Here is a 26,832-nt window from a genome sequence, read left to right as displayed (position 1 = left end):
GTTTTTGTAGTGAGGTAGATGGACCTAGTGTCTGTCATACAGAGTGAAGTAAGTCAGAAAGAGAAAAACAAATACCGTATGCTAACACATATATATGGAATCTAAAAAAAAAAAAAAAAATGGTACTGAAGAACCTACGGGTAGGACAGGAATAAAGATGCAGACTTAGAGATGGAGTTGAGGACACGGGGATGGGGAAGGGTAAGCTGGGGCAAAGTGAGGGAGTGGCATGGACATATATACACTACCAAATGTAAAATAGATAGCTAGTGGGAAGCAGCCATGTAGCACAGGGAGATCAGCTCGGTGGGATATGGAGGGTAAGAGGGAGACGCAAGAGGGAGGAGATACGGGGATATATGTATATGTATAGCTGATTCACTTTGTTATAAAGCAGAAACTAACACACCATTGTAAAGCAATTATACCCCAATAAAGATGTTAAAAATAAATTTTAAAAAATGATTTTTTTAAATTATGGAAAAACAAGGAAGTCCCCTGTCAAACATAATTACTTAAATGTCCTAGAGACAAACATAATGTTTGGGAAGTATGCCCAAGTTATGAAATGTAGCTACATACACTATGAAACACATAATCACCTTCTCACTGCAACAGTGTAAAACTTCACACTCTTTTTGTTATGATAGGAACCCCTCTCCCCCAATCCTGAGTACCCCCTTGTGGAGAGACCTTCTAAAACATCATAGTGGAATTAACTTTCCCTTCTTTCCCAAACTTGTTTTTATATTCTACCAGTGCTGTTGGAAAGAAGTTATATTTATCTGAAAAAAGATGATGATCTGGAGACCCACCACCACCACCACTATTGATGAGATTCTGGGGAACCAGGCTCTGTGCTGGGCATGGGGACACCAGCTCTCTGAGCCACAGCCTCATGACCCACCTTCATTTTCAGACACAGCTTTGAGGGGTGGTCAGTGTGTCTGAGATACCCTTTGTGGTGACCACCCTGTGCCTGTTCTCTGCCCTGGTTCTGATGCTGTGGGTGCCCACTTGGTGTGGAAGTGCAGACCGGAGATGGGAGAGTTAACACCCCTGGGCACAGCCTGAAACCCGGAGGGTATGGAAGCCAGTAAGCAGATGCTTCTGCCTCCTTCCTGCAGGGGGACAATCCCAGCTGGCATATGCATGGTTCCCAGGATACCCTGGGATTGATCCCTCTTGTCCCCAGTGTTAGCCTTGGTAACTCATCATTCTTCCCTGTTTCACCCTCCCTCTCACTACTCTCTCTTGTTCCTTCCTCTTGGATGACCTTCCAGATGACCCATCTGTACACAAGTCCTTCTCTTAGACTCTGTTTCAGGAACACCTAAACTAAGATCGTGGTAAAACTTGTTAGTTCCCTACCCTCCTTTGAGTTTAGGGTGAAGTAGAAGAGATACACATTGATTAATTACGTAAGTAAAAATAAACTATCTCAACTGTGAAAAGTTCTTTGAAGGACAAAGCATTTGCTTCATTGAGAGGTGGACCTGACCTAGCTTTGAGGATCAGGAAAGGTAATAATTAGGCCGGGAGTGGGGTAGGGAATAAAGGAGATCCCTCCATTTCAAGCAAAGGAGTGGTGGTGTGTGCCAAGGCCCTGAGGCAGGAGGCAGTGTGGCTGTAGTGTAAGGAGGTAGGAAGGAGAATGGAGGAAGGTGAGCCAGGGAGGCAGGTAAGGGTTGTCTTTGCAAGACTTTGTAGATCCTATGAAGGATCTTGGTGTTCATCCAAGAGCATGGGGAAGACTTCAAAAGGGTTTTAAAGGTGGATTTGGGGAAGCCAGTTGGGAGGCTGTTGCATTAACATTGGAGAGAGTTGGTGTCGTGGACTGGGTGGCAGCTGAGGGGGTGCAGGGAGGTGGGTATGCTGGGAAGATACTGAGGAGGAACCATCAGCAGGCCTTGCAGATGAGCTGGGGGTGAGGGAGTGTTGAGTTTTCATTGCCTTTGAGACTGCCTGGTGGAAGTGGCAGGTAGACAGCCTGGAGCTTGGAGGAGAGGTCTGTGCTGGGTGCTTAGTACACACTGACCGTCTAATCACCACAGCCTTGTGAGGTAGGGATCTCAGTCCTGATTAAGAAAGTGGTGGAGGCACGATTTGAATCCAGGACTGCCCTTCCCCAGAGAGCACTTTCTCTCTCCTGTTGACTTCTCAACTGCAGGATACTCTATTTTCGTTCCATTTCCCCCTTCAGGAAATTCTGTGAGTGGAACCTGCCTGGTATCATACCATCCTATATAGCGACTGGTAGCTGTTAGTAAACATTATACCCTGATTTTCCATTGTTTGATTCAAGTTCAATCAGAGAAGAGCTAGAGCTCCATTCACTGGAAGGGAATAATGGCCCACCTTTGGAGAAATGGTTATCAAAGGTTCTATAAAGCAGCATATATTTGCATGTAACCTTGGTAACCATCTGTGCCTGTTTGAAGTTAGACACCAAAAGAAAATAAGAAACGGACATAACAAGGAATTACCAGTACATGGTAGAGGCATAGAAAAAGACTGATAGTCTATGTAGTTGTACACAGTAATTTTAGCATAGAAGAAACACCTTACTTTACGTTAATATTATGTATAGCAGCTAATTAATTAGAAAAATAAAAACAAGTGCAGATGATTTGCTTTGTCATCGGGTTTTTTTTTTTTTTTGCGGTACGCGGGCCTCTCACTGTTGTGGCCTCTCCCATTGCCGAGCACAGGCCCCGGACGCGCAGACTCAGCGGCCATGGCTCATGGGCCCAGCCGCTCCGTGGCATGTGGGATCTTCCCGGACCGGGGCACGAACCCATGTCCCCTGCATTGGCAGGCGGACTCTCAACCACTGCGCCACCAGGGAAGCCCTGTCATCGGCTTTGAGTCACTATGTAGCTTGCCACTATGATTTAAGTGAAGAAAACTGAGCGACTTTCCTGGTGGCACAGTGGTTAAGAATCCACCTGCCAATGCAGGGGACACGGGTTCGAGCCCCAGTCCGGGAAGATCCCACATGCCGCGGAGCAACTCAGCCCATGCGCCACAACACTGAGCCTGCGCCGTGGAGCCTGAGAGCCACAACTACTGAAGCCCACGTGCCTAGAGCCCGTGATCCTCAACAAGAGAAGCCACTGCAATGAGAAGCCCGAGCAATGCAACAGAGTAGCTCCCACTCGCTGCAACTAGAGAAAGCCTGTGTGCAGCAACGAAGCCCCAAAGCAGCAAAAAATAAATAAATAAATTCATTTTAAAAATTGGCATGTTTATTAAAAAAAAAAGAAAATTGAAACAATAGAGATATTGAAGAAATAAATTGTCTTGCTGTTTTTTACCTGTATTGTGAGTTTTGCCATCGTATGTGTTGTCTGCAGTCTGCTATCTGGACAGTTACTTCCTTTGTAAAATGAAATTTGGCTTACTTTGGCTCTTTTAAAAAAAAATCCTATTCCATGCAGTCAGTATTCATTGAAATATATATCTGGTAAGCATATCCTTCCTGACTTGAAGGCAGTTCCTCAGGAATTTCTTTATGATAGTTAAACAGGGAAATGATAAATAACTAAGGGCAAAAGACCTTAAAAATATTTGGGCAAATTGATCATCCTACTCTCTTAAAGGGCAATTTATGTTGGGATGATGATGCCCTGAGGTGTGGGTGGAGACTTAGCTCCCAAGAAAGCACCTTTATTTATGTCTTCACTACGGAGCCTTGTGGTTCAGCTTGGGCTTTGAACGTATAAGAAATATTTTCTGAACGTGTGCTTACGTATTATAGAAATGAATAGGGATGCCCTGGCTTTCCAGACAACTTTGGAACATGTCTCTATGGAATCTTCATCAAGATAAGGAGACATGTGAGCCGGAAATAACTGGATTTATGGATGATGGGAAGAAAGTGGAAGCAGCGTTTCAGCATGGATTTATTACATTAGGACAGCTATCTTCTGGAACTTGTCTGTGTTTATTAGTTTGTTCATTCAGCCAACACTCTGTGCTCATAGTCTTTACCATGGCCTGTGTTAGGCAGTGCTGAAATAAGAACAGACTCACAGCAGAGTTTGTGCCCTAGTAAAACAGACGGGCATATGAGCAAAGAATCTGTGTAGTGTAACAAGTGTTCGAACAGAGATTTGTTAGTGAGGACATCTCAGAAGAACCACATAAGTTGGTTTTGAGAATGAGGAGAAATTTGCTGAGCAGTCAAAGCAGAGGGGAGCATTCTAGCCACACAAAAGCCATGTAGGCACTGGAGAACACGGGATGCCATGGGCCCTAAGGAGTTTGTGTTGGAGGCTGGCCGGACAGGAGCTGGAAGGGTCAGTTGAGTTTTGTGTGCCCTGAAAAGAAGTTTGGATTTTTAGTTGTAAGGGGTGGAGCGTCACAGGATCCGATTTGTGAATTTTCTTCTGGCTACTGGAGAAGAGATGTGTGGATGGAGGAAGGCCTGGGGGTATTCCTGTAGGAAACAAGAGGGTCATCTGGGGTATGCATGAACGCAGTGCAGCAGAGGAGAGGGAGGCATGTGAAAGAGACCCTGAGGGTGCAGGAGGTCTGCTGACACCTGGATGTGCAAACGGAGGGAAAGGCCAGGCAAGACTAGTGTAACTGATGGGATTGCATCCTGTGAGAGTAGCCCACTTGGACGGACCATTGTCCTGGCTTGGGGACCCAGAACCGGGTTACTTGGGTGCAGGGTAGGGTTGGAAGAATGTATAAGTTTAGTCTGGGTCATCCTGATTTCGAGGTGGCACAAGTAGCTCTCTAAATGCATCTGGAGCTGAGAGGAGCCATCTCCATTTAAAGCTGGAAAAGGAGACTCCCTTGCCATCCATGAGACTGGAAGCCATGAAGCCACCAGAAAGAGAATATCGAAGGTGACAAGATGAGGACCAAGACTGGGACGGAGGAACATCCAAGGAGGTGGGTGGAGGTGAAGGAGCTCAAGAAGGAGGCAGAGAATTGGGGCGGGGAGGGGAGTCAAGGACTCCAGCGGGGGACGGGGGGCCAAGAAGCTGCTTACAGAGTATTTCTTATAGATACAGATTCCGTGATGAACAGTGTCCACTGAGGGGAAGTCGTCTCTAGTTGGCAAAATTCAAATCCATATTTCCTATTAGGAACTAAGTCTTTTAGATATCGCTCATAAGTTGATATTTGTTATGCTTAAAATCTTTTACTAAAGTTTAGAAATTAAAAGACTTTAGAAAGACCCTGTATTAGACTGTATTATTATCCGTTTTTAGTTGTACCTGGTACTTTTCATGTTTCAGATTGACTAAGACCTTTTATAGAAGGGCCTGAGACTATAGCCAAGTCCCACTTTGTATAATTGTGATATTATACAAATGTTTCCACTTCAGTTTGGCTGCTCCTGGGACTCTGTGTACTTAACCTGGATTCCCAGAGCAAGAGGGTGAGGCTCAAGGTTACACCCAGTGTAGCAGCTGAGGAAAAATGAGAACTGAAGGGTGCCCGGTCCATGCTCAGCAGTGAGCAGCCCCACCTCCCTGTGATCAAAAGTCCATTGTAGGGCTTCCCTGGTGGTGCGATGGTTGAGAGTCCACCTGCCGATGCAGGGCACACGGGTTCGTGCCCTGGTCCGGGAAGATCCCACATGCCGCGGAGCGGCTGGGCCCGTGAGCCATGGCTGCTGAGCCTGCGCGTCCGGAGCCTGTGCTCCGCGACGGGAGAGGCCACAACAATGAGAGGCCCACGTACCGCAAAAAAAAGAAAAAAAAAAAAGTCCATTGTAATTTCCACCTCAAAGGTAACATTTTCCTACCTGCAGTAAACACCCTTAGAAGAATTCTGAATCTTCCTACTGGGCAGTGTGGGAGCGCTTCCCAGCAAATACTCATTAGCACCTTTCATGCCCAGAGATGAAAGATTTTCAGACATCAGTAATCCCTGCAAAATCCTTTGAGGCTGGTAGGTGGAAAATGCCAAGTGATTCTGGACAGAGTAAGAGACCTTAAGGGTGCTTTTCCCAAAGTGACTTGTTAGTTAGATCCACCTAGAACCAAAATACTGATTTTATCATCTGAAAGAAGACCCACGGCAGGTGCAGTCCTGTATTGACAATGCCATCATGATACCAGGTCCTACACAGGTCATATTAATTCACGCCTCATCAACAGCTGATATCACTGATTTGCCGATGTAGCTACAAGGGTTCTAACCAAAGCACGATGCCTAATGATAAACTTAGTCATGAACTCCTCTCTATATCAGAGTTAATTTACTTCCAAAGTTAGTGTTTTGTAAAATAGTTAATGTACTGTGACTTTAAAATATCTGGATAAGGTTTAAGCATATTAATCTTATCTAATAAGTTTAGTGTATTAATAAGTTTCTTTAACATATTTTTCAAATTACTATTATCAATACGCCTTTAACAGTTTTTTAAATCTTTATTGAAGTATAGTGACTTACAATGTTGTGTTAGTTTCAGGTGCACAGCAAAGTGATTCTGTTGTACACATATACATATCTATTCTTTCTTAGATTTTTATCCATTTTAGGTTATTACAAGATATTGAATATAGTTCCCTGTGCTATACAGTAGGTCCTTGTTGGTACCAATACGCCTTTTCTTGTATGTTTATTAAGTTCTTCCTAAGGGACTAAGAGACTGTTAGTTCTTAAACTGTCATTGAGGGAGTTTGTGTCTTGAGAACTGATCCCAGTGCTATTTAAAATGTTATTAGAATCTCAGAGAATTGTCAGTAGAGCTGGAGATGGACCACCAATGTTGATCTCACGACCAGGGCCTGGGGGACTTCGAGGATGGAGTGGGTGGCTGGTAAAATGGTAGAGAAGGACTGGCTCTCAGAGCAGCTCTAGATAAGGATGCTGGAGCAGGTGCGGTTCTGGGAAAGGATAGTGGGGTGTCAGGGGGAACGGAGCCAGAGCACACCGGACTGGGAATGTGATTCTAGCTCCTCCAGCTTACTCTCTGCTCCTGCTGTGGGATGGGAGTGAGTGTAAGGTAGTAAGGGGAGACTGGGTTGGATTAAATAGTCAACTTGTGTATAAAGTTAAAAAACCCTCTGGCTAATTCATACAGAAGATTTTTCACGAGCATGCTTAATGCCACAATTTTTTTTTTTTTTTTTTTTGCGGTACGTGGGCCCCTCACTGATGTGGCCTCTCCCGTTGCGGAGCATAGGCTCTGGACACGCAGGCTCAGCAGCCATGGCTCACGGGCCCAGCCGCTCCGCGGCATGTGGGATCTTCCCAGACCGGGGCATGAACCCGTGTCCCCTGCATCGGCAGGCGGACTCCCAACCACTGCGCCACCAGGGAAGCCCCCATAGAAATATTTTTTAATGAAGTCAGGTTCTGTTACAGCAAAAAGATGAAAGGTAAGCTAAATAGAATATTGGCTTTTTTTGTGTCACTACATTGGAACTAAAAAAAAAAAAAAAAAAAAATCCAGCAACCAACTGTTGAAGAAAAACTTCATCTTTGTCTTTTTATTTTCGTTTCCTTGGGAGTTGAGGCTGTAATGACTCCACCTCTTCTTTCCTTGCCTAATGTCACTTGGGAGTCCCTGAGTTTTCGAATGAAGTGAGAACAAGACTTGACAAAGGAATCAGTATAAAATAATGGCAAAATGGGGCTTCCCTGGTGGCGCAGTGGTTAAGCATCCACCTGCCAATGCAGGGGACACGGGTTCAGGCCCTGGTCCGGGAAGATCCCACATGCCGCGGAGCAACTAAGCCCGTGCGCCACAACTACTGAACCTGCACTCTAGAGTCCACGAGCCACAACTACTGAGCCCACGTGCCATAACTACTGGAGCCCGCATGCCTAGAGCCCGTGCTCCGCAACAAGAGAAGCCACCGCAATGAGAAGGCTGCACGCACCACAAGGAAGAGTAGTCCTTGCTCACTGCAACTAGAGAAAGCCCGTGCGCAGCAGTGAAGACCCAATGCAGCCAAAATAAATAAATAAAATAAAATAAACCATGATAACTGTAGGAAAAAGAAATAATGGCAAAGGAGAGAATCTGGGTGATCGAGTTAGCGGGGACAGGGCAGACAGGACACCTTAGGCATTAGGAGTGAGGTGGTAGACAGTTCTGGGAGGCATGCAGCAGTTTAGGTTTGAGCCGGAAGGAGTTATTAATAGCAGTTGGGTTGAGGTCTGAGGCATGGGTGGTAGAGTTCCTGTGGGTGGTCTAAGAGGTAGAAAGGGAATGGAACATTCATTATGGGCTCTGGAATTTTGACTCAAATTATATTCCTGGACTGTCCCTGTAAATGTATTTCACATTGTAAGAATCAGTAAATGCGCAGGTCACTGTCCTCCCCCCACCCCCTCTCCATTTACAGCTATTTTCTAATTGACATCTTAGTTAGTCATCCTCATGAAAAACAGGTAATAAAATACCTGTGGGAAATATGTTGCTGATTCCGTGCTGAAGTAATTAAAATTAAATGTCTGAAGTACTTTCAGTCTAAGGAAATTCTGTGATTATAGTTGTTTAGAGATGTACAAATCGTTTAGGTACAGTAACTGTAATTTGATGCTAATTGGACTCTCTGGTTTGGTCTCAGGAGAGAAGGTAGAGATTGATTGCTGAATGGTTGGCCACAGGAAGAGCAAAATTAGGAAAACAGCACAGCCAAGCCCTCAGTCACATCACCCTACTGAGAATTTGAAATTCAAATCCTTTCCCCCAAATCCATTTTAGTTTGCATACACAGAGTTCATGTTTAATAAATTTGCCATAATTTATGCTCATTTCTCAAAAATTCCCCTAGTTTATTTTACTTTGGGCCCAAAGGACCGGAAGCTGTTTATTCTACAACCTCCTAATGTGTGTTGAGCACCTTTCACAGTAATGGGTAATTTTTTCTAAAGAACAGTAGTGCTATAGGGCCCAGCCTGATGCTTCACTCAGAAACAGATGTACAATTACCTGCCCGTTCAGAAGGCTCCCTTGCTGGTCTGGGGTTGGAGGAGGCTTCAGTGCCCCAATTAATTTAATAACTCTTGATTTTGGAATATTATGAAAATAGTTTCAGAATATTACTATAGATATTGAAACACAATAATCTCCAAGTCAAATTGTGCCAGTTTCCCAATTGACATTTTCCTTTTAATATTTAATTTACCCACTTACTCAGTTCCTAGAGAAATATTTAAAAAAAAAATGTTTTACAGTATTTGTTAGTAACGGACTTTGAAGTATTACTTGGTATTACTGAGTCATCTTGCTAGCCTTGTGCTTATTAAAAATAATGCAGAGTTTTTATTAGTGCTGCTCCCTGTAGAAGAAAGCCTGCCTTTCTTTCTACATCCCAGAAACCAGGACAAGAAGAGAGAATTAACATCTATTATTTAACATTTATTGACTTGGACTAAGCCCCATGTCGGGTAATTTAAAGATACTTTCTCATTTTGCTTTCACAACAGTCCCAGCAGGTGGGTGTCATCATTTCCTTTTTTTTTTTTTTTTTTTTTTGAGGTATGTGGGCCTCTCACTGTTGTGGCCTCTCCCGTTGCAGAGCACAGGCTCCGGACGTGCAGGCTCAGCGGCCATGGCTCACGGGCCCAGACACTCCGCGGCACGTGGGATCTTCCCGACCGGGGCACGAACCTGTGTCCCCTGCATCGGCAGGTGGCCTCTCAACCACTGCGCCATCAGGGCAGCCCTCATCATTTCCATTTTGCATGGATGGAAATCAGGTTTAGAGAGGTAGATAAATGACCCAAAGTCAGGGATTGTCAAGGGGTTTTCTCCCAACCCCTTACCGCCTGCTCCAGCCTTCTTATGAATGAGCTCTCTTCTATTTTGCAAACACTTTAGGATTTCCCTGTTAATTTTCATCATTATGAACTACAGTTAATTTTCATTCCATATTGATGAATGGTGCCGGGCTAGTGCCAGAGGGAGGGGCTCGTGGATTGCTGGCAGGCACGTCTGCTTTTGCAGTCACCGTCTCACGACTAAGCGCAGGTGGCAGCCTGGGCTGGAGGGGCTCCATCCTCAACTGCTTCTCCCTCTGCCTTCACTGCATGCTGTGCTTCATCACACTTGATGCTGCTCTGTGTCTCATGTGGGTCTTGGGCTTCCTGGTCTCTCTGTCCTTCATCCATGCTGTCCTCCTTATGACAATGCAGGACCTCCCTGATTCCACGTCCAAGTTGGACAGTTCCTCAAGGCCAGGTCCACAGGCAAGCCTGCTCTGCCCAGCCCAGCGTCCCATCCTTCTTGTCCGAGCTGCTGCCCAGCTGCGCCCAGCGATGCTCTGGTGGGCATCACCCCTGGGCCGTCTTTCGTGATCGCAGCCTGTCTCGTCTGTGGTCGCAGACTCTGCCTTTATCTTTGGAAATAGGTACCCCGCAACCTCCAAACGTGTTTTGAAAAGTTCTGTAGTTTGTTTCGTTGTCGAGGTTAATTTTTGTTTGTTTTTTTTTTTTTGCGGTTCGCGGGCCTCTCACTGCTGTGGCCTCTCCCGTTGCGGAGCACAGGCTCCGGACACGCAGGCTCAGCGGCCATGGCTCACGGGTTCAGCCACTCCGCGGCATGTGGGATCCTACCGGACCGGGGCACGAACCTGCGTCCCTTGCATCGGCAGGCGGACTCCCAACCACTGCGCCACCAGGGAAGCCCTGGTTTTGTTTTGTTTTGTTTTGTTTTGTTAGGTGTGTTTTGTTTTCTTCTCCTTTTAGGCTGGACTCAAATCCTCTTGCTCTAGTTTGGCTTGATGATCTGAGTGGTGTTGCTACTGAGAATGCCTGTTTTGGATAGATTCAATGGATTTTGTTTTGTTTTGGTAGTTTTTCTTTTCTTTTCTTTTTTTTTTTTTTAAAAACCAAGGGAAGTTTCTGGCATCTTTGTAATACTATCTTGCTCCCATCCCACCTGTCCAGTTTTCCTGCCTCTTTATGTAACGTATAATGTCTTTGCCGTCTTTTCTCCCGTGCTAACTCCAGGCCCTTTGAGAAGTGGCGCCGCATCTGATTCATCTTTGGTTCATTCATGGTGCCCAACGTCACAGTTTGCTGTTAACTGGGACTTAAATGTTACGAAATTAAAATGAGTTATTTGTCAGCTACAGTCAGTACAGCCGGAGATTCAGATATACGTAGTGTGAAACCATAGGCTGCATTTTATGGATCCTACTGTTTTCTTTGTTCAAAAAGTTTCTGATGTTGGTTTACTTCTTGGGTCATTACATTTCATTCCTGTAAGAATGGAATGAAACAGCCACAGCTGTTTGACCACTGGGGACTCTCACATGTGCTTCTTTTTGCAAAATTAATTGATGAATCAAAAACTAAAGCAGCCGGGCTTCCTTGGTGGCACAGTGGTTGAGAGTCCGCCTGCCGATGCAGGGGACACGGGTTCGTGCCCTGGTCCAGGAAGATCCCACATGCCGCGGAGTGACTGGGCCCATGAGCCATGGCCGCTGAGCCTGCGCATCTGGAGCCTGTGCTCCGCAGCAGGAGAGGCCACAACAGTGAGAGGCCCGCATACTGCAAAACAAAACAAAACGAAACGAAACAAAAAACTAAAGCAGCCTTCTGCCAAATGTTTCTCTCACCTTTCAGAAAGGCTTCCTCACCTACACGGTGGCTGTCATTTTTTTGTATTTGTTTGCATTGTGCGAAACGTTATCTCCGATTTCCATACCAGTGGCACAGAATCACTAGAGCCTTCTCTGTGAGCTGGTACCTCTTTATTTCACGTGTACTGTTTGTCAGTGGGAGGACGTTAAAACATTTATGAAAGGTGTTCAAAAGAGAATTTACTGTAAAACCTACACATTCTTTATCTTTGGAAGTAAAAGTATACATCTTTGTGGGCAAGGTGTATATAGCCCATGTTTCCTTTTTCCTAAATATTTGACTTTAGGGACTTCCCTGGTGGTCCAGTGGTTAAGAATCCGTCTAGCAATGCAGGAGATGCTGGTTCGATCCCCACTTGCTGCAGGGCAACTAAGCCCGCGTGCCACAACTAGAGGGTCCGAGTGCCGCAACTACAGAGACCCTGTGCTCTGGAGCCCATGTGCCACAACTAGAGAGAAGCCTGTGCACCGCAACAAAGAACCCACACACCGCAATGAAAGATCCCACGTGCCACAACTAAGACCCGATGCAGCCAAAAAAAAAAATAATAATAATAATAAAAATAAATAAATATTTTAAAAAGACCTCTCATGCTCAATAACATGAAAAAAAACATTTAAAAAAATTTGAGTTTAAACAGAAGTTTAGGTAAAAACAACACGACTTCTTCAAGTGTGAAGTGTGGCATCTTTTAGATTATAGTGACATTAACATGCTATGTAGTGTGTTGCTATCAAGCATCATCTGAGATAATGTTTTACGCCCTGAACAACATCCTCAGCCTTGAGGATGAACCTGTGAGGGTGTCACCTGAGGGCAGGAGAACAGCTAAAGCAGTCTTGAAACGAGTCTTGCTTGGGATGAATTTGGTGCTTTTCTGGTAGGTTCTACGGCATGAACTTTCTCAGCTACGGTCATGACTCTGAGATCATTGTTTCCTGGAGGTCCACAGGGATGGGGCCAGTCAGAAAATATTCCTTTGTCCATTGAAGCATTAGGTTGTGCTCTGTTTCCAGGAAGGAAAAGTGTGGCAGATTTGAAAAGTTCAAGAGGCTGAACTCTTATCACCACCATCATTTGGTGGTAGCTGTGATATTAAAGCATTCAAGGACAGCTCTTGCCATAGTCTACTTAAATTCAGGGATTCTTGAACCACCTTGCCACTGTGTGCCATTTTCAGGTGTGTGCCCTTTCAAGTTTATTTCCTATTTTAAGGTCAGTGGACCCTTTCACTTTTTTTCTCCCTTTCACTAAAGGAGCATTTAAATCCATATTGTAGGGTAACTTCTACATGTGTTTTGTTCTGTTGCTTATTCCACCTGTTTTTTAAATACAACTTTTAGAGGTTGCACTCATTTCGTTATTACAGAATATTGGCTATATTCCCCACGTTGTACAATACGTCCTTGTAGCGTGTCTTATACCCAATAGTCTGTACGCCCCATTCCTCCTCCCCTCTGTTGCCTCCCTGCAGTGGTAGCCACTAGTTTGTCCCCTATATCTGTGCTCATGCCACCTTTTATAAGCTATTGTGTTGTGCTGATTTGTTAATTTAATAGTTATTCAACGGTACCTCATTGGATCTCATTTATTTCCTTCTTTCATCCCTATGATTCTTCAGTTACTGTAAAGGAACTCATTCTAAGGTTGGGATAAAGGAAATGATGATATTGTACAAATGTAAGCTGTTCTTGTAAGAAATGAATGGATATCATTTCCTTCCATCATTCCTTTAGCTATTAAATGGGATATTTTGCCTGTTATCCATCTAAAGGTGGGGCCTTATTATGCTTAGAGCTTGTGTTGGTTACCAAGTAGGAGGGGGAACATGATGGATGGACAGGGATGTAAAAAGACGGTTAACTGATGCCCTGCTGCTTTTTTTTTTTTTTTAACACACGCCCCACGCCCCAGCCTCCATATACAAACATTCTGTTTTGTTTGTTTATGAGTCATCCTTTGCCTTTCTTCTCTCTCGTCTCTTCTTCAAGAGGTGCTAGGAATGGTGATAGGATGGTTCTGAGTGTTGATAGGGCTGGAAGAAGTAGAGGTGGGCGGGACAATTATTTCTCAGGAGAGAGCAAGAAGGAAGCAGGTATCTCCTGCCATGATCATCCAGGTGGTCTCTGCCCCACATAGTTTTGAGTTTCTTATGTCCGAGGTGGTTGCCTGACTCATTTCTGTTTTCCGCAGGCCCAAGGCTGTGTCATAATTGGTTTGAGAGCCTGCCCTGATGCTGAATGTGTGTAATTCATGGTGCATGGATGCTGTGGTTTTGGAAGTGATTAGGAACTATTACATTGCAGTTATCTCATGAAGAAAGTCATTCCCTGAGTGTCAGTCAACTGGATGAGGCTCATCTCTTCGTCTAGGAGCCACAATTCAGTGGTGGCTTTAAGACATCAAGGCTAAATCAGTTTCTTTTGTCTTGGCCAGGGATGGGCTAGGATGCTTAGCGGTGTCGTCTCATGCTGCCACCCCTGTGTGCTTCCATAGCATCTGCCCTTCTGGACTGTAATCGTCTCCACACTGTGTTGTGACTGATGGCTGATTTATTTACAGGCTGGTGACACTGTCCGCAAGCTTCTGATCACCATCGTATTCCCAGCACTTAGCGTAGTACCTTGAACACAATAGACGTTCAACAGATACTTCTTTTTTTTTTTTTTTTTTTCTGCGGTACGCGGGCCTCTCACCGCTGTGGCCTCTCCCGTTGCGGAGCACAGGCTCCAGATGACACAGGCTCAGCGGCTATGGCTCACGGGCCTAGCCGCTCCGCGGCATCTTCCTGGACCGGGTCATGAACCCACGTCCCCTGCATCGGCGGGCGGACTCTCAACCACTGCGCCACCAGGGAAGCCCCTTCTTTTTTTTTTTTTTTAATATTTATTTACTTTATTTTATTTAATTTTTTGGCTGCATCAGGTCTTAGTTGCAGCACACGGGATCTTTTTGTTGCAGCGCGTGGGCTTCCGTCTCGTTGAGGCGCATGAGCTCAGTAGTTCTGGTGCGAGGGCTTAGTTGCCCTGCGGCATGTGGGATCTTAGTTCCTCGACCAGGGATCGAACCCTCATCCCCTGCATTGGAAGGCAGATTCTTTACCACTGGACCACCAGGGAAGTTTCTCAACAGATACTTCTTGAATTGAATTGAATTAACTGAATAAATGACCTGCACGTAGGCATTCAAGGTATAATGCGCCTACTTTTGCATCCTCAAATTTTCTCTCTGGATACATGAACTTTGTGGGAATCCCAGGGCACACTTACTCTAAACAGAGGCCAGATTGGCTGACAGGATCACCAGCCCAGGGAGCACAGTGGCCCAAATGGATACACCCTGTCCTGCTTCCAGCCGTTGTTTTGTTTTTGTTTCTGTTTTGGTGTTTCATATGAGCTGTTTTATTTTTATTTTTATTTTTTTTGCGGTACGCGGACCTCTCACTGCTGTGCCCTCTCTCGTTGCGGAGCACAGGCTCCAGACGCACAGGCCCAGCGGCCATGGCTCACAGGCCCAGCCGCTCCGCGGCATGTGGGATCCTCCCGGTCCGGGGCACGAACCCACGTCCCCTGCATCGGCAGGCGGACTCTCAACCACTGCGCCACCAGGGAAGCCCTATGAGCTGTTTTATAAATAACAAGGGACTTGCTGTGACTTGGTTCGTAGTAAGCACTAAAGGCTGTGCTCCGTGGGCCCAGAAGTCTGCTCTTTGGGGGGGATAGACCGAAACTGCCTATTTTCATTGTAATCAATCACCCCTTTGTCAGGAGGGCAGATTCTCTAACATGCTATAGTCTCCCGGGCGGCTGTACCGTCCTCTTTTGTTAAGGGTGGCATCTGATCCCATGAGTTCTTTGTGCAAGAACAGTGTGTTAGTGTCAGTGTGAGAAGCTGGTGAAAACTGTCACTTAATGAAGGCATCCAGCACATCCCTCCTCCCACCTTGGAGTAGGAGTCTCAGAGGGGTTTGTTCATTATGTCTCTGAAATCACTACGGGCCTGAGAAGCAGAGGTAAGAGAGAATCCACCTGTGGATGGTGATGCTGACGGGCTCCGTCAGGGGGCGCAGACATGGGTCACACGAGGGGGTCATGGAGACAGGAGTTCCATTTACTCCCAGCCCCTTTCTGGCTCCTGGAGCACCTCCCACTTGCTGTATTGTTTTACTGCAAACACAGGGTTGAGTCTCTGAATTGATAAGCTGCCTCGCTGATAGAGCAAGGCTAAAGGAAACCCAGAAACTTGAAGACGTGTTTGTAGTCAGAGAGGTAGTACTTACAAAGGGGGTTTAATCTGAAGAAGGTGTGAATTTTAAAGAGAGATTTCTCAGCGGGAAGTGCATTCTTCTTACCTAGGTGGTTAGCCAGCAGCCTATTTTCAAGGCATGGTGAAGTCGTAATTTATCTTTCTCTTCCCCAGCACTTTCTCCTTGACCTGGTTGGCCCAGCAGTGAAAGTTTTATAAACACTGGGCGCTGGGAACTTAGGCCAGGGCTTGACCACAGGCTTCTAGATTGATGAATGTTGTAGCCTTTCTTTAGGTGTGGCCCTTTTCTTTTTTTTTTTTTTCACTGTTATGTAGCTGAAGGTTCAACTACGTTCAGCCTTTAGGGAAGGCATGGGGGCAGCTTTTCATCACAAAACTCGAGAAAAATGTAAGCTATGTTCGTGAATTCAAATGATATCATGGTGACAAGCAGGCAGCTCAGGGCCTTTAGGATGGCAGGTTTCCATGCTGAAAAGAGCATGAGTGAAATCTGTTGATGGATGATTTTGTCTACACAGGCTACCTACGTGCTGTCATAGATACAAGCATACTCTTTGTGTAACTAATAATATAGAATCACTAGAGTTTTACGGTAGGTGTAGTTTACCTAGCACTGCCTTGAATCACGTAGACTTTACACACAGGGCCCTCTTAGACCTTTCTGGAGTTGCAGGAGATTGCAGTACCTGTCCCATTGTTGAATTACCTTAAAACATGGCTCTAGATGGCAGCTAAATCCAGTCTACACTGTTGAGAGAATATCTGCTTACTGAAGGTAGGTTTCAGTCCTTCCAACTAGATGAAAGCTAATTGTTCATGTGGCTCCAGAATACATACAGAAAGCGGAGAAGGTCAGGAAGGGAACACTGGGGTCCAAGGAAGAGCACTTTGGCAACCGCTTCTTTGTCACTGTGACAAAACCACTGTCCCCTGTTCTGGAACCAGAGCCAAGGTCGTTGTTTGGTGACCTGAGTTCCAGTCCGAGTTCTTTCCCACTCTCTATGTGGCAGGTCTGATTTATCCTTTCTAGGCTTCCCTTTCTTCATCTGCAAAATGAACAGCGTTTAAACTGATGTACTATAAACTTCCGTCATCCTGCCTAAAAACATTTGAGTCCAAAATGATTAGTAATTATATTAATCAGGGTATCCAGAGAATCAGAGCCAACTGGAGCCTGCCTCTCCCTCCCTCCCTCCCTTCCTTCCTTCCCTCCCTCCCTCCTTCCTTCCTTCCCTCCTTCCCTCCCTCCCTCCTTCCCTCCCTCCCTCGCTCCCTCCTTCCCTCCTTCCCTCCCTCCCTCCTTCCCTCCTTCCTTCCCTCCTTCCCTCCCTCCCTCCCTCCCTTCCTTCCTTCCTCCCTTCCTTCCTCTATCTATCTATCAAGAGATTTTGAGGAACTCTCTTTCACGTGATTGGGGTGTGGGGCCGCTAGCAAGTCCGAAATCCACAGGGCAGGCCAGCAGTCTGGAAAGTCAGGCAAAAGTTGATGTTGCAGCCTTGAGTCCAAGTTCTGCATGACAGGCAGCTGGGAACCCAGGCAGGGTTTTTACCTTTGCCACCTGGAGGCAGAATTCCTTCTTTGGAAAGCTTCCGTCTTTGCTTTAATGTCTTCAGCCGACTGGCTGAGGCCCACCTACGTTATGGAGGATAATCTGCTTCACCCAAAGTCTACTGATTTCAATGTTAATTCCACCTAAAAAGGGCCTTTACAGCAACATCTAGACTGGTGTTTGACCAAACATCTGGGCACCATAGCCTAATTGAGTTGACACATAACGTTAACTCTCACAGTAGTTAAGCTGTAAACTCTTTATTTGGAATTTAATTCATGGTGATGGGATGGAAAAGAAGGCTAGTCTGAAATTAAATCATGCTGTCTTAGCAGTTTGAGGCATCAATTCTTCCATCGATCCATTTGGCATACGATTATTAAGCACCCACGTGTAAGGCACTGTGCTTGACATCGGGAAAACCAAGATAAGCCCTTTACATTCAAAGTAATTAACGTCTACTCTAGAAGTAGACAAGAAGTAGACAAGTGAAAAAGAAACGATTGCAGCATGGCTGCCTTTATTAGCGTAGTGAGGTGAAGGAGGGGAGTATAACACTTCATGTCTTGGCAGGAGGAAAGTAGGAGATCAGAGAAGGCTTCATGGAAGAGGAGATAAGCTTGATCTGGAAGGGTAGTTAGGAGTTCTCCAGCAGGACACAGTAATATTGTACAAAGGGTGTGGAGAATAAAAGACTATTACACGCATGAAATGGCAAAGTATTCAGAATGAATGTATGGAAACTTCTGTCACATAGTAGGTGCTTGAGACTCAATATCTGCTGTTACCATTGAAAAATTAAAGTGTGGCAGGTTTTATATTTTATAGTTTCTTGGTTAGGAAATAACCATCTGTCAGGCCATCAGTAAGATATGGTAATTTTTGGCCTTTAAAAATTGTCAGTATAATGTATTTAGATAGAGTTCATCAAAGCTTGTTTAATTTTCCATTGTGTTCAGAAATAGTTTCTTGTCCATACTGGGTTCATTACAAAGAGAATTCAAAATTTATGTCTCTTTAGGATTTATCTTATAAGGCAGGCATTCTAGACCAAACATATCTGTTATTTAGGTTTCTAAAAATGTTCTCTGAACCAGTTATGTCACCTTGGGCAAATCAGTCTACCTCTTTAAGCTTTAAATTCTCCCTTTTAGAGAGAGGGAGTCAGGCTGGTTTTTGAAGGTCCACCCATAGGCTCTCCTGTGATCTTTCAGTGAAAATCGTTATCGCCACTGTTCTGGTTATATAGCTGTATTTCTGTAGCCTGAATCATTGATAGCCACACCTTTCCCAATAGCTACGGTTTACAATGAAAGTATTTTATCGCCACTTTGAGTATTTCACATTTTTCAACCACTTTATTAAGTATTTTATGTGCACTATCCTATTAAGTAGGTAGAATAACTCTGCGAAATAGGTATCATTTCCATTTTATAGTTGAATAAACCAGAGGCTCAGACAATTTAAATAATGTCACTCAGGTGGTAATGGGGGAGCTGGGGGTTGAACTCTGATCCTTTGGCTCCAAAGTCTGTGTTCTTTATCAAGGATTGTGAACTGTGAGCCACATACGCAATTATTCCCACAATGTAGCATCTTGTGTATGTAGCAGAGGTGAGAAAATGTTTTGTAAAAAGACAAGCCTCCACCTGAAACTAACACAATGTTGTAAATCAACTATAGTTCAATTAAAAAAAGAGAGAGAGACAAGTCTCATTGTCTGAAAGGAATCCCTGTAACATTTTTTTTTCAATTTTTTAAAAATTTATTTTTGGCTGCATTGGGTCTTAATTGCTGTGCATGGGCTTTTCTCTAGTTGCGGCGAGCGGGAGCTACTCTTTGTTGCGGTGCGTGGGCTTCTCATTCAGCTTCTCTTGTTGTGGAGCACGGGCTCTAGGCGCGTGGACTTCAGTAGTTGTGGGCTTAGTGGCTCTGTGGCACGTGGGATCCTCCTGGACCGGGGCTCGAACCCGTGTCCCCTGTATTGGCAGACAGATTCTTCACCACTGCGCCACCAGGGAAGTCCCAAGCCCTGTAACATTTTAAATAGTGAAAGAAAACAGAGGTGCTTTTTGGTATGTTGACCAACAGGGCCATGAGTTTTAATACGTCCCTGGGCAGCATTTCAGACATAGGAGGAAAGTATTATTCTCCATAATATTCTCCATAACATGAGAGGACCCAGAAGCCACCTGCTTAATTAGTAACGAAACTCTGGTCCTTTGACTCCGCTCCCTTGCATGTGGGTTCTGCCCCACACCCCGTGATAATTGCTCTTGACACGCTGGTACTTATAAGGGTCTTGGCTGGTCCCTCTGTCTGGGGGATCATTTCCATAATTTCGAAATAACATTCAGATCTCAGCCTAGTTGCCATCTCAGGGGGCCATTTCTTGACCTTCCAATTTAAATTAGTTGCTTGTCACTCACTAGCTCATCATCCTGTTTTATGTCTCAGCATTGCAAGTATCACTCTAGGATATTTTTCTTAATTGTTTATTTACCTGTTTGTTTGACTGCTTCTTCCCATTTGAATAAAGCTCAGTGAGAGCAGAGATTTCCGCTCTTTTTTTTTTTTTTTTTTTTTTTTTTTTGCGGTACGCGGGCCTCTCACTCTTGTGGCCTCTCCCGTTGCGGAGCACAGGCTCCGGACGCGCAGGCTCAGTGGCCATGGCTCACGGGCCTAGCCGCTCCGCGGCATGTGGGATCTTCCCGGACTGGGGCACGAACCCGTGTCCCCCGCATTGGCAGGCGGACTCTCAACCACTGCGCCACCAGGGAAGCCCCTTCCGCTCTTTTTTACTGCTGTATCCTCAGAGGGTGGAAGAGTGGCTTGATAACAGTAGGCTCCTTCTGTCTATTTAACCATCCATCTGTCTCCCCCACTTCCCTTCCTCTTCCCCCTCCATCGTTTGTCTTTCCCTCCGTCCCTCCCCTCCCTTTTTCCTTCCCTCCCTCCATCTATCTATTGATAAAATGGCTTGGCCGTATAAAGTTATAGCATGAAGCAGTAAATCTGCTTCTCCACTTAGGATGTGGGAAGACCCTCACATTTCCTTTATAGTTAATCACTTAGCACTGGATTTTTCTCTTAGATGCTCCCTTTTTTTTTTTTTTTACATCTTTATTGGAGTATAATTGCTTTACCATGGTGTGTTAGTTTCTGCTTTATAACAAAGTGAATCAGTTATACATATACGTATGTTCCCATATCTCTTCCCTCTTGCCTCTCCCTCCCTCCCACCCTCCCTATCCCACCCCTCTAGGTAGTCACAAAGCACCGAATGCTCCCTTTTTGTATCAAGCCCAAGATAGGGCAGAAAGCTGAGAAACTGAGCTTTAGTTATAAAATTCTGATGTTTGAAAAATTGTTTCTCAGCACCTCTGTGTTTTTGTTTTCTCTTGCAGGGCTTTGTGCTTTAATTACAGACACCTCTTCAGCCTGCTCATTCCGGATGAATGAATGAATGATTACACCAAGTGTGGTCCACACTTCCTCTGGGGGTAAGTTCCAGGCACTTGTACATCTCAAAGGCGATAATGTCTGGCAGCTTGTATTTATGTGTCTGTTTCCCACGTAGCTCTGTTAACTGCTCTTTGTATGCGGACCTGAGTGGGGAAAGGTGGCGAGGGTTCCTCAAGTGTTGGTCTGAGGGTCCTGCAGGCAGCGGGCGCCCAATCTGAGGGGCTTATTACAAATGCCCTATAATTTTGATATGCCAGCTAACCCTCTCTATGTGGGAGAGCATATGTCCATCTGCTCTGGGAGCTTAGGTGGAGAAGTTGCAGCCTGGGAAGTGTTCATTTCCTTTTCTGTAGATGTCCAATACTGATAAGCATGTACTTGAACTCCAAGCCAACTAGGACCTCCTGCTGAAGAACAGATTAGAGTATGTCATTTCTAGTTGCAGTGGTAAGATCAGGACAGCTCAGGAGACTCAGACACTAGGAAACCACCGAGGAAAAGTAAGGCTCCAACTCCGATGTGAAGGCTGTTTCATTCTGACTGGGGCGTCTTACTAGTAGACGTGTTGGTCATTGCAGGGTAAGTGCTACAGCAGGAAAGCTGAGCGGTTCCCAAAGCAGTGTTTGGAATGGTTGCGAGTAATTCCCTGGAAGCGTTTGCTGTGTCTGCAGTCCATGCTTGCTTTGGTGAAGCACACAGATACAGGCAGAAACTCTCCAGGCTGCAATGCGTCTCATCTTTCCTGGGCCGCTTTGTGCCCTTTGGATCTCCACTCAGGGTGCTGCGTCTCGAGCACCCAATCTGAGGTGGCCACCCAGCCACCTGCTACACTATCACTCTATTTTATTTTACTTTTATTTTTATTTTTATTTATTTTTTTTTTTTTTGCGGTATGCGGGCCTCTCACTGTTGTGGCCTCCCCCGTTGCGGAGCACAGGCTCCGGACGCGCAGGCTCCGGACGCGCAGGCTCAGCGGCCATGGCTCACGGGCCCAGCCGCTCCGCGGCATATGGGATCCTCCCAGACCGGGGCACGAACCCGTATCCCCTGCATCGGCAGGCGGACTCTCAACCACTTGCGCCACCAGGGAGGCCCTTTACTTTTATTTTTATTAAAATTTTTTTTAATTGAAGTAGAGTTGATTTACAATGTTGTGTTAGTTTCAGGTGTACAGCAGTGATTCAGTTTTTTATGTACATATGTATACTTTTTAAGATTCTTTTTCATTATGGGTTATTCTAAGATGTTGAATACGTCCCCTGTACTGTGCAGTAGGCCCTTGTCGGTTACCTATTTTATATGTAGTAGAGTGTGTACCTCTCACTCCCAAACTCCTAGTTTACCATCCGCCGCCCCCCACCCCCCAGCCCCTTTGCCCTTTGGAAACCATAAGATTGTTCTCTGTGTCTGTGAGTCTGTTTTATAAATAAGTTCATTTATATCGTTTTATAGATTCCACAAATAAGTGATGTCATATGAGATTTATCTTTCTCTGACATCACTTAGTATGATCATCTCTAGGTCCATTCATGTTGCTGCAGATGGCATTATTTTATTCTTTTTTATGGCTGAGTAATATTCCATTTTGTATATGTGTCTGTGTGTATGTGTATGTACACACACACACACCCCATGTCGTCTTTATCCATTCATCTGTCGATGGATACTTAGGTTATTTCCATGTCACGGCTATTGTAAATAAATAGTACTGCTATGAACATTAGGGTGCATGTATCTATTCAAATTAGAGCTTTCATCTTTTTTGGATATATGCCCAGGATGGGGTTGCTGGGTCATATGGTAGCTCTGTTTTTAGTTTTTTAATGAGCCTCCATACTGTTCTCCATAGTGGCTGCACCAATTTACATTCACAGCAACAGACATCACTCTATTTTAATTCTCTGAAAAGTGCTTGTCCCTACCTGACAGTTTTCTCCTTCCTGTACTTATTTATTGGCTTGTTGTCCAGACCACTGTCCCTGGAGCAGGAGTTCCAAGAGCTCAGGACCTGTGTCTGTCTGGTTCCTCACGTGGCTCCACAGCCAGAATGGTGTCTGGTGCACCACAGATATTGTTTGACTAAACATATAATGAGCTCAGCGCTAAGTGAAGCTCACTGTGTAAGTTGTCAGTGTCATGTGGTGAGAAATTTGTTTGCTCTGGAGGAGATTTTGAAGACTCAATTTGCCTGGTTACTGGTTTAAAAATGTGAATTGTTCCCTGATAGAATTATCATGTTTAACATTATGTTCCCTGTAAGCAGGATGTTTTCTAACATTTCTGGGTTTATTTGTAAATATAGCACACATTAAAGTTACACATCTTGATGGTCATTGGTAACCTTTGTGTTGACTGCCCTTTATATCATCTACATTAGAATATTCAGAAGGAATATCCAGTTAGCCTTGGAGAGGTGTTTCATTTATGTTTCCATGAAGTTCAGAAACCATGACTGAAAGACACCTGTTTGAAACATCTAAAGTCTAGATTTCTGGGGACTCGGACTGCCTGTGTTCTTTAACTCCAGTCTCTGACATTTCCTGGCTCAGTTTCTTCTTTTGTAAAACAGGAGTAAGAAAAGCATTTTTCTCAATGGGTGTGATTAAGTATGTTCATACACATGTTATATGAATTTCTATTTTATTTAGTATATACTTGGATTTTTATATGTGAAATACATTAACTAGGTTTTTAAAATAATGTATTTGGATACTGTTTATCAAGTGGTGACCCACTTTGAGAATTTGTTTTTGAGTTACTGTGGATGAAAACAGCAGTCCGTTCCTGAGATCACCAGAAAGAATAGACTAGCTTATAATTATTTATCATTTTAATAAGTTATAATGAGAAAGCATTATCGATATGCCATTTTCTGTAAGTATAGCAATGCCATTGTCTCTTTGGTATCAGATAGACTTTTTGAGTTTTTTGGTTGTACTATTGGGTTGGCCAAACAGCTCGTTCAGGTTTTTCTGTAGCATCTTATGGAAAGGATGTTATGAATGAACTTTTTGGCCAGCCCAGTCATTTTGTGGCCTTCAGCAAATTACTTGACTTAGTTTCTTCACCTGCCAAGTAGTGATAATAATACAAATCAAAGAGGATTGCTATGAGAATCAAATATAAAATATTAAAATATAGGCAATTCTCTTGGCACAGTACTGCCTAATCCTTGGTTTCCTTCTTCCTTGCCTTCCAGACCTTAGGTTTAAGGCTATTGATAACCAGAAGAGAGTGATCATGGTTAGAAATGTTTGGAAATAGTGTCCTATTGCTCACGATGAAGAGAACAGAATCCTTAGTGTCGAAAGTAGTGCGCTTAGTAGGGAACGTGCTACCACCCTTCACTCGTAAGGGTCAATGGCTCAAGGGTCACTCGTAAGCAGGGCCAATGGGGTGCACTTGACCAGCTTCTGAGGAACCACTAGGACCAGTGAGTAGCAGCGGGAGGAAGCCACTTTGGGTTTCACTTAAGGAAGGACTTTCTTAGGAGCTGTGGGAAAGTGAGAGGGGTGACCCTGCGTGGTAATGAACTTCTGGGCAGATGTGGTGTCCCGAGCCTCGTTGGCTGCAGGTCAAGAGTTCTGTAGAAAGGATTCCTTCACTCACCAGGAAGGTGGGTGCCGTGGCCTGTATGGTCGTTTAGGATGCCCCCTCTGTATATGTGGCCCCCTCTGCAAAATCAGGCCTGCCCATCTGGGTGTCTTGGCCAAGTTGGTTGTGCAGACATGGATGGAGACCCAGGATTTAGCCTCCCCCAGACAGGGAGTTGGGACTGCTGATTGTTTTCTTTGGAAATGTTTTTCAGGATTTGAAATTTTCCTGTTTGCGGTGTATCATTTACATCCGAGGTTGCAAACTGGTTGGCTTCTGGCTGGTTCTGGGCTGCGGATAAGCTTTGATGGGTTTGCAAAATATGTCCCTGACAAGTGTTTTCAGCCTCTTTAAGTTAGTTGCCTACCTTTAAAAATGGAAAAGTTTACCTAAAAGTAGCAGTTTCAGTGTTTCTTAAGAAGGTGGTTCAGCTGGCAGCATCCCCAGGGTCCTGCATTCCTGGGGGCGGGCAACCCTTTGGGCCGGGTCGTCGTGGGCCGCTTTGCCACAGTCCTCACCGCGCACGCAGTCTCGCTGACGCTGAGTGTCAGTTGCCATGATGGACGCTGGAAATGAAATGATTTTTTCATTTACTTAAGTTGTTTTACTTCTGGTAGAATTAGGAGAAAAGTGAAAAGGTTCAGTCTACTTCTGTATCAGTAGTGGAAAAACGAAAGATATTTCTATAGAGTTTCATATTTAAACAAAAACAGAACAGAGCATTTTGGTGTGCGCTGAAGAATACGTGTACACGTTTCATTTGCAAACAAATGGTTTCTGTTTCTTAAGCACGCAGCACCCAGGCCTGCTTGATTCATGCATTTTAAACAGCCCAGGAAGTATGAGACTGATTCCTCCTCTGGATAGTAAAATTTTCCTTCTGTGTTCAGACACCATTCTTTTGCTTTTATTTTAGGCCATTTCTTCTCTTTCAGCAGCAAACTCCCTTGCCTTCCTTAAGATCAATTGTTGGGTCTCCTGGTCGCTGGGCTGGCAACAGTCTGTAATTTGCACACTTGTGGGGACTCTGGAAGTAGGTTCCTTTCTGCCTTCTCCACTGGAGCCCCAATGTTCCCTAGACTTTGTGGCACCAAAGAGGGCCTGTGGCCTCGTTTATCCTGAGTGGGGTGACCAAGACAGCTGTGCTCTGGGCTCCCGCAGGCACAAGACTGAAGCCTTAGGACTCTCTACCATGTGCATTTAATTTTTAGTGAAAAACATAGTCTGGTGTTGTCTGTTTGTTCTGTTTTACAAGGTGGTTCTGGCTTCATGGTGAAGATAAACTAAAAAGGGATGGAGAGAGCAGGGAAGAACCGTGAACATTGACTTCGGTTGTTCTGTAGGGTGATTGGGTGGAAGAGGGATGTAACATGTGTGTGGATGATGACAGAAAGACTGAACTTAATGAGTGGAATTTTTAGGATGGCTGATCTAAAGGCCTGGGAAGGAGTTCTCGTCTATCAGTTGGTTACTTAACAGTGGAATGTGCTCCCTCATAGACAGAGCTGTGAACTTCCCATCACTCCATGTATTTAGGGAGAAGAGATGGGCCCATCTGTCAGGATACTGGAGGCGGTTCTCAAATTAGAAGCAAGACCAGGCTCGATAGATGACCTGCATGGTCTCTTCAAAAACTCAGATTCAGTTATTCTCTGAATTAAACTGATTAGGGACCTTTCAACTAAAGCAGTTTCACTTCAGTCCTTAAAAAGAAAATATTGTGAGTGGAATGAGAGGCAGAATATAACGCTTCTTAATTACATTTAGTTCTGGGCAGATTACTTGTACTTTCTTAAATATTCTGATATAACCCTTCAAAAATGTAAACAGATGTGTCTAGTGGTTAATATTTATAAGCCAGGATTTTGCAAGCATCATTCCTAAATGATTTATTTCTACTAAATTGTTTTATTTTACCTTAGCTGAAACTCATTTTGTAGTTTTATTTTTGGTAGCATGATAATTAATACAGATTTTGTCATTTATATAAAAATTTTACCTGTTCCTTGTTATAAAGCGTTCTATTTAATTTCAAAATTTAGCATTTTATACACTGTCAGTAACTGTTAATTGTCAAAGTGTATTTAATTTGGATATAAGGACTTATAGAAAAAGGCCTTTTAAAGGAAAACTTTTTCTTTTTTTTTTTTTATGTTACACGGGCCTCTCACTGTTGTGGCCTCTCCCGTTGCGGAGCATAGGCTCTGGACGCGCAGGCTAAGTGGCCATGGCTCACGGGCCCAGCCGCTCCATGGCATGTGGGATCTTCCTGGACCGGGACACGAACCCATGTCCCCTGCATTGGCAGGCGGACTCTCAACCACTGCGCCACCAGGGAAGCCCGGAAAACTTTTTTTAAGAACTTGTTTTAAATCTTAATTTTTACATCA

The 26,832-nt window shown here is 44.6% G+C and overlaps 1 protein-coding gene across 2 annotated transcripts in view; it reads left to right on the top strand.

The window, feature by feature from the left end:
• Positions 1-26,832, top strand: part of TIAM2 (TIAM Rac1 associated GEF 2) — a 232,760-nt gene that overhangs the window by 74,826 nt on the left and 131,102 nt on the right. For both annotated transcript variants that reach the window (XM_060114499.1, XM_060114497.1), the window contains exon 2: positions 20,791-20,886. The gene's annotated coding sequence lies outside the window, so the exon portion shown is untranslated. The remainder of the gene's footprint in view (positions 1-20,790; positions 20,887-26,832) is intronic.

The sequence above is a fragment of the Mesoplodon densirostris genome, chromosome 12, assembly GCF_025265405.1.
Source record: "Mesoplodon densirostris isolate mMesDen1 chromosome 12, mMesDen1 primary haplotype, whole genome shotgun sequence".
Lineage (NCBI taxonomy): Eukaryota > Metazoa > Chordata > Mammalia > Artiodactyla > Ziphiidae > Mesoplodon > Mesoplodon densirostris.
This window is presented reverse-complemented; position numbering and strand designations above follow the sequence as displayed.